The sequence below is a fragment of the Nestor notabilis genome, unplaced genomic scaffold (genome assembly GCF_000696875.1).
Source record: "Nestor notabilis isolate BGI_N333 unplaced genomic scaffold, ASM69687v1 scaffold33736, whole genome shotgun sequence".
Taxonomy (NCBI): domain Eukaryota; kingdom Metazoa; phylum Chordata; class Aves; order Psittaciformes; family Psittacidae; genus Nestor; species Nestor notabilis.
Genome location: NW_009934797.1, coordinates 43,831 through 51,574, shown reverse-complemented (window position 1 = coordinate 51,574; position 7,744 = coordinate 43,831).

The following is a 7,744-nucleotide window of genomic DNA, read 5'->3' as shown; positions in this document are numbered from 1 at the left end:
GCCTGTGGCAGGGGGTTGGAGCTGTATGAGCTTTAAGGTCCCTTCCAACCAAAACCTGTCTGATTCTATGATTGCCATGGCCAGTGAGGGGAAAGGGAAGATGCCTTGTGATTTTATGATGAATCTGACCAGTGATGAAAGCAGCCTTTCACATCTTATGGAGTGCAAGTAAGGATATGTCATAGGTAACATGTCATCCAGCCAACCTGATCTAAGTGGTGCTGCTTGCTAAATCCAGGCTGTCATCAGAGTCTCAGAGATGAGGGGTGTTGGTTTTTTAGGACATTGAGACAGACTCATGCCAGCTAAAAGAAGTTAAATGACACCCAGATGATGCAAGTATTCCTCACGGATTTTTTTTGTTGCATAGGTGAATGTTTCCAGTAGATAGGAACAGCCCTGAGCACTATTGTTTCTGTTCATAGGTAGCTACACAAGCATATAGCTGTCTTCACAGGCACTGGTGTTGACACAGTTACCCAGCTCCAATTACTCTGCTGCAAAGCACTGAAGATGGGACCATACACTGAAATCACTCTGAAACTGAAGCCACCACAAAATAAGAGCTGCTTGTTAAGCAGTGTGTCATGGAGAGAACATGTGGCAACAGTTTCTCAGAACTCATATTGGCTTAAGTGGTATCAAAGAGGAATTCAGCCGGTGTTTGTAACCTGTGACAGGGGTTCCCAGATTTGTGTTGCTGTAATCATAGAATCATAGAATAGTTAGGGTTGGAAAGGACCTTAAGATCATCTAGTTCCAACCCCCCTGCCATGAGCAGGGACACCACACACTAAACTATGTCACCCAAGGCTCTGTCCAGTCTGGCCTTGAACACCGCCAGGGTTGGAGCATTCACAACTTCCTTGGGCAACCTATTCCAGTGCCTCACCACCCTCACTGTGAAGAACTTCTTCCTTATATCTAACCTAAACGTCCCCTGTTTAAGTTTAAAGCCATTACCCCTTGTCCTACCACTAGAGTCCCTAATGAAGAGTCCCTCCCCAGCATCCTTGTAGGCCCCCTTCAGATATTGGAAGGCGGTAGCAGTAGCAGCCATAGGTATTAGCAACAGACATCTTCGTTAGTACTGGAGTCAAGGGCAGATCAGGAGACAGTGGCTGCTGGAAATATGCTGTTCCATGCCTACAGGGAGGTGTGCCTCCCATTTGCACCCTCCCATCATATACTTTCCTAATCCTTATGCTGTCATATTCTTTCCCAGAGGGACCCATCCTCCCTTTCTTGAATGAAGACCCACACTGCTCTTTGATTTACAAAACCCCATCTCCATCAGCTATAACTGCTCGTGGAGGTATCTCCCCTGTGACCTGGGTACTTACTCCTTTGGGGATTCCAGTACGACAGCTTAGGAACCACTGGCATGTGTGTTCATGAACATATAGAGGTGATCTCTTTACCTCTTCACTCTGGGAGAGTGCTTCTTTCCCTGCAGCAGGTGGATCCAGTTGAGAGATGTTCCTCCGTGGGTTTTACACAGAGCCCTTGAGATAAGATTATTTTAAGCCAGGCCATTGCAGAGAGACACTAACCACTGAGTGCCAGAAATGCATCCCTTGTAAACTGCATTGCATTAGTCATGAATTAAATGAATTGCTGAGGTATCAAAACAGTGCAGGCTGGGGTGAAATGTAACTTGTAAGTGGGAAAAATGGTGATGAGTGGAAAAAATCTTGAAAATAAATCAAGCCACATTGCCCTTTTCTGATTTTCTAGGGCTGGTTTGTTTTTTTGACAACTTTACTAAGTCTATACAGGTGAGCTGGCTCCAGCACAGAACTGAAATAAAAACAGTGGACAGGCACTAATGCTCTGAAGCAAAGGGCATAACAGCTTTCTGAGTTTGCTTGTATTCCACCTTTCCAAGCTTTGAATGAGATTGCAGTCAAGACAATATCTTCATAAAATACAGACAAGCAATTACATTTAGTAAAGCGTGAAAGTATTACAGAAAATGAGGCAGGAAGGTCTGCCTGTCTTGTCCCGGGGTAAGGCCAGATCTTTCCAGATAATCCCCATCGGATCTCTGACCTCTTCAAAAGCCTCTGCTGCGCAGGAGAAAGGTCTCAAGGACAGTGTTTGAGTGAAGAATGGTGCATTGCAAAGCAGGCTCCTCAGAAGAACACCTGCAGCTTCAAAGCAGTACAGGGTGAATAGCTCAGGTGTTTTGTGGTGAAGTAAACCTTATTTACTCTTCATAAAGCTTCTCATGGAGCACTGTGCTTGGTAGATCCTTGCTTCCAGAGGTAGAGTAGTGCAATATTCTTTATTTGTCCTTTTAAGGTTACCTTCGATAATGTAGGCAGCCAATCCAGAGAAAACTGATCTTCTAATGACTTATAAGGCTATATGACATCCCAAAGGAACTTGAAGATTTGAACTGAAGCACTGGCAGGGTATACATGCTGTAGGGTGTACTTTGCATGTAAGTGAATGTGTACAGCATCCACAGAACATATCTGGGTAATTATGTGTAGAGAGGACTGGATGCTTTATCTTCTTCTGTACTTAATACCGTAATTAGTGCGGGGAATTAAAATTGCAAAGAAAAGTTTTGCCTCTTGGCATCCATGGTTTTGATAGTTCAGAGTCAGAGTTCAGTGTCACCAAGTGTGGGTTTATTTGTCCACTTAATTCTTCAGTAAAAAACTACTGAAAATCAAACATGTCAAGGACGGCAGCAGATTGACTCCGAGTGTAGAAGAGTGCTCCATTTGTATAGTAAAGGATGGAGCTGAGGAGGTTTTAAAATGTGATTGTGGAGTATGTTAATCTGAGAATTCCTTAGTGGCTTTGTGCTGTTTCTGTAACTCAGAGGTATGTAGCATTGAACAGATAAAATTTCAATTTTATTTGGTACTCTGTTATGGCATGGGTGGCCTGTGAGTGTGGAGTAACATCTGAAAACCACCAAAGGAAGCCAGAAGGTCATCAGGGAGCCCTTGGCTGTTCTCCCTCGTGGTAGGCTGCTCTCCACATCCAAGAGTAACCACCAGTCTGGCTTTCAAGAAGTGTGGCTAAACAGTTGTCCTGGTTTGTGGCAATACTTTCACTCTATAAATGGGAAGAGCCCATTTGCAAATGCCACGGTTTGTTAGTTCGTTCCAGTATTTGGTCTATTTGTATATGTCTCCTCTTTTGCAGCCTAACTAACTGCAGACCTGATGTGTCAGAACTCATAGGGATAAAGTCCTGAGCAATCTGGTCTAATTGGATGTTATCCCTGCTTTGAGCTGAATTGGTGGACTAAATGAAACCCAGACGTCCCTTCCAACCTCAATTACATTGTGACAGACATACTGGATTGCTCTGGTGCTGGTTGTAGGACTCACTTCTTAGTGCCTGGACATGTAGTGAGAAGGCTGAGAGCCTTTGTTTACTTGCTCACTATTGTCTTTATCTTTAAGCTTGAATCTTCTCCATGGTAGTTTTCAGCAACTGGGTGTATTCTGTCATCTTTGCTGTATTCTTCAGGATCAGTCTTTGTGAATTCTTGTGCAAAAAATGACAAGATAGGAGAGAGGGGGCTGGGGAAAGCGGAAGAGTCAAGGTCCAAGCACAAGACAAGCCTTTAAAAGAACCTCTCCCTTAATTATACATAATGGACTTTTATTTGTTTTTACTTCCCTTTGAAGTCCTGGGAACTGTCAGATGTGGGTAAAGGTTTGGCTGGATCATAACATTGATCTTGTTGGGCAATTTGGGGGGTGATTTTTAAGTTACGCTAATATTTGTGGTTAGTTCTGAACACACCAAGTGCCTGGACTTCTTTAAGATGAAACCACCAATTTACCCACTGAGATTCCAAACCCAGATTTTTTTTCTACCTCCTTCCACCCTTGTCCGAGACCAGAAAATGCAGTTCTTCAAAGAACTTTAAAGAATCATTTCAGGCTCTAACCTAGGAATATCAGCAAGAGGTGTAGGCAAGTATCTGTTTGGGTTGGGGCTGGAAGTGTTCCCACAGTGAGATTTAGTGAACACCCTGGGTTTCTGGCTAGAAGGGTTGATGAGCCTGGCTTCAGCCCACTGGAGGTATCTGGTGCAGTTGGGGCTGGCAGCTCAGAGGGCTTTGTGTTTGGCTTTGCACAGGATAGTTCAGTGAAGGTGCTGGCGGGAGCAGCTCAGCCAAACACTTAATTGAATGCTAAAAACAACAGTTTCTTGTTGGGTAGCATGAGGTATCTCTGCTCCTAGGATTTAAAAGCTTTTCAGTAAATGAAGTTGTTCATCTGATCCTTTTCCATTCTTCTCTCCTCTGGGTTCCACCTAGGAGAGTTCTGCCCCAGAAGAGACACCCAATAAGATACTTCTACTCTTTTCACTGATGGTATCTTCCCTTTCCTTTTGTCCTTGCTGGAGTCCCCCAGGCAAAGTAGGGTCTCAATCCCCAGCTACCAGCCTGCATCATGATCAGCACTGGGCAGAATTCAGGTTCTTACATTGTCCCTCTCTGCTATTTTCCAACCATGATATTTTTCTTCCCTTTCTTTCACACTCATTTTAGAAGTACTTTTTCTAAGGTCTAACTCTAAGCCCAGCACCCAGTCAAAGCAGTGGGAGGATGCTTTGCATGCCAAGGAGAGCAGAGTTCTCACTTGGTGGTGGGGGTGGATGTGTGTGTTAGTCCCTGCTGCCACATTGACTCAGTGGCTGTTGTGCAACTGGAGTCCAGGAATCTTCATCCAGAGAAGCTAAGTGCATGATGGTTACACAAATCAGCAGGTGCAGCCTGTCTGAGTGGAAGGATTTATGTGCTGTGTGGCTTGCAAGAAGTCGTTGGATAGTGTTTTAACAGACCCAGCACATCTGGGAGCAAAGGATTTCAGAGATGGATCAGAAGTTGGGACTATCTGCATGACTGTGACCTTGTTGATAAAAATAAAAAGACTTTCACAGCTAATAATGTGACATGGAATTACCCAAAGTTGAAAGACTTTTTTCAGTTAAGCTTGGGGAGGATTTATAGTAAAAAAAAAAAAATTAGAATTAGATATTCTTTAAGAACAGTGCATTATATGAAAAGAACTGTGATTCTGCCCTCAGGAAAGAGGCATCTTCATGAAAGCTGATCGTTGGTCTGTGGTGAAGACAGTATTAGGAACAGAAAAGTAAAAGCAATGTGGAAGGGTAGGGAGAGTGAGGTGCAGTTAATATAAACGAGAACTGGAGTGCATAAAACTGGAAATGAGAAGGAAAATGTAAAGTTATCCTTGGCTGCTCTCTTCAAGGACGAGAGAGAATTTGAGCTTTCTGCTTGTAACAGAAGAAGAATTGTGTGAGGCCTCTTTGAAATGGAAATGGTGCAATTGTTAATGATGATGAAAATAAGTAGAAGCGTTTAGTGACTAGTTCTGATTTGTGTTTGGATGACAGCAGAATAATACGCTAGAATCACAGGAGGATAATGAATTAATTTCTAAATTATTAGGCCTCAAGAAAAAAGTGTTATAAAACATTGACTAGTAATAAGCTTTCTAGAAAGTGCATGTTCAGATAACCTGCAGACAAGAGTCCCGGTGGCGGTGTTAAGAAGATAGGTGGTTTGCAGATGGTAGTTTTTTAATACTGGGGAAATCCAGGACACCGGATTTTTGGCTGGGGTTTCAATATGCCAACAGGGATTAGTCAAGCAAAACAATTATATGGGGAGTGGAGAATGAAGAACTTCTCCCCTGGCTCCTTCCTTCTCTGTGGCTGTAGGGACGAGCTCTGGTGGGGGGATTATCCTTCTGTGCACCTGCTGGATTTAAGGCCTCTTATGGCTCTTGCAGGCCAGAATGATGACTCTTCAGCTTCTTTAGAAATAGGTTGTTCAGAGCCATTGAATCAAAATACAAAATAAATGAAAAGGTCTGGGTCAAGAAAAGGTCACAGCATGCTGCTGGTTTGAGGGGGAAGTGAGCTGGCTGAGATTCAAAGCCACCATCCCCCAAAGCAGTATCAATTTTGGATTAAGTGGCAGTGGGAGGTGGTAGCCCGGTGGTTATTCTTGGATATTCTGTTCACCAGTGAGTTAAGCTCCTGCTTAGCTTATGGACTGATTTCCTTTGGAAATGTTCTGAATGATGGTGCAGGCGCTGAAACTGTAATTCCTCTTTCGATGGGCTGGGAAGGGAGCCTGGGGTCTGTACAGCTTTGAGCCTCCCTGTTAAAGAAAAGGTGTGCTTGCTCTTGAGCTTTGGTGCATGCCATGGCCCTGTCCAGCTGCAGGGCTTGGATGCTCTCTAGAGAGTGTGCCTGGGAGCTGAGGGAATTTTCCCACCTTTGCACCAGCTCCAAAAAAGGGTTTATAAGAGGAGCTCTGCTGTCCTCAGCTTGAATGGGTTCACCACAATGGCAGAAGTGGTAATTCTGCTTCTGTTTCCTCACTGGTCCCTTGGTTAGGAAGGTAACTTGACTTTTCTTAAAACACTGGGGTGTGTTTCCCTGAATTGCATTTGACGTGTATTTTTCAAATGTACTTATGTCTCCAGTGAGTGTTTTGTAATTTAAGAGTAAATGATTTCTTCTCAGTCTTCTTCTAGGAAATGTCAGTATCTGTGGGTATCAGAGAGGTTTTTGTGTTGTGAGGTTAACTCAGGGGTTAGGGCAGTCCATTTGTGCACTCTCACACTTCCCAATTTGCACCCAATATTATCGCTAGTATGATTCTCTGTCTAATGTTTTGTTCCTCTTACTAAGCTGGTATCAGCGATGATGATGTGAAAGCAATGTTATTAGATGAATGGAAGGAACAGAGCTAGAAATGGAACTACAAATGGAATTATTAATATTTATGAATGCTTTATTATGCTGTAATGTTTTGTGGACCTGCATTGAACAGCACCACACAAGAAACCCTTTCCCTGATGTGGCTTTACATAATCAATTCTGAGTATCTGGAGCTTTGAGTGAGTGTTTCTCAGGTTCAGCTTCAGAGCCCAACACTGCTTTTCCACTGCAGGTGATGAAGGAGAGCTGGCTGGGCCCTCCCTGCTCATCTGTCTTGCCTCAAGGTGAATCAAAGGCACAAAGGCTGATTAAAGTTTATGCTACTGTTATTTGGTTCCTTTGTCCTGTTTCTCTCTGTACTTTCTCACTTCCCCTGCTCTGTTCTCACCTTCTGCCTCCTGCAATAGCAGGGGGTGGGAATATGAAAGCAGTGCAGGGGAGCTCTTAATCTTTCTACTTCATCTTCTTGATCCTGTAGAGATCCTGTGTTACACAGGAAAATTTTGCCAAGAGAAGTCAGTAGCTTCTGCACGTGGGAAGTAAATTCAGTCCTAAAACGTCTTTGGCAGAAGCTGTTTGGAGGACGTTTCTAGGGCCACGCTCTGTGCGTTACATCTGTTTGCAGACAGTTGCAGACAGCATGAGCAGAAGAGATGGGGAGGTACAACTGACCTCTTCAAGGGTATTGCCAAAGCTGGAAAACACAGCTCTAAAATGCATCTTAAAAGACCTTCCTGTGGCTTAACTCTGCATTGATGTCTTTGCATGTCCTAACTGGCACTGTGAGGCTTGAGGTGCTGATACTGTAGAAATACATAGAAATGAGGCTTCCTTGCATTCACTGTCAGCTGCAAGCTTTGTCAGTTTCTGAAGCATTTCAACACTTCTTAAATGTCTGACTGTTTCTGCTTACAGAATATTTTGTTTGTCCTATCCTTCTAGCATTTAGCTTAGAATGTGAAGAGATTTTCCTAATAGTAATATGAAAGCTAGTGACAGAAAAAAAGAT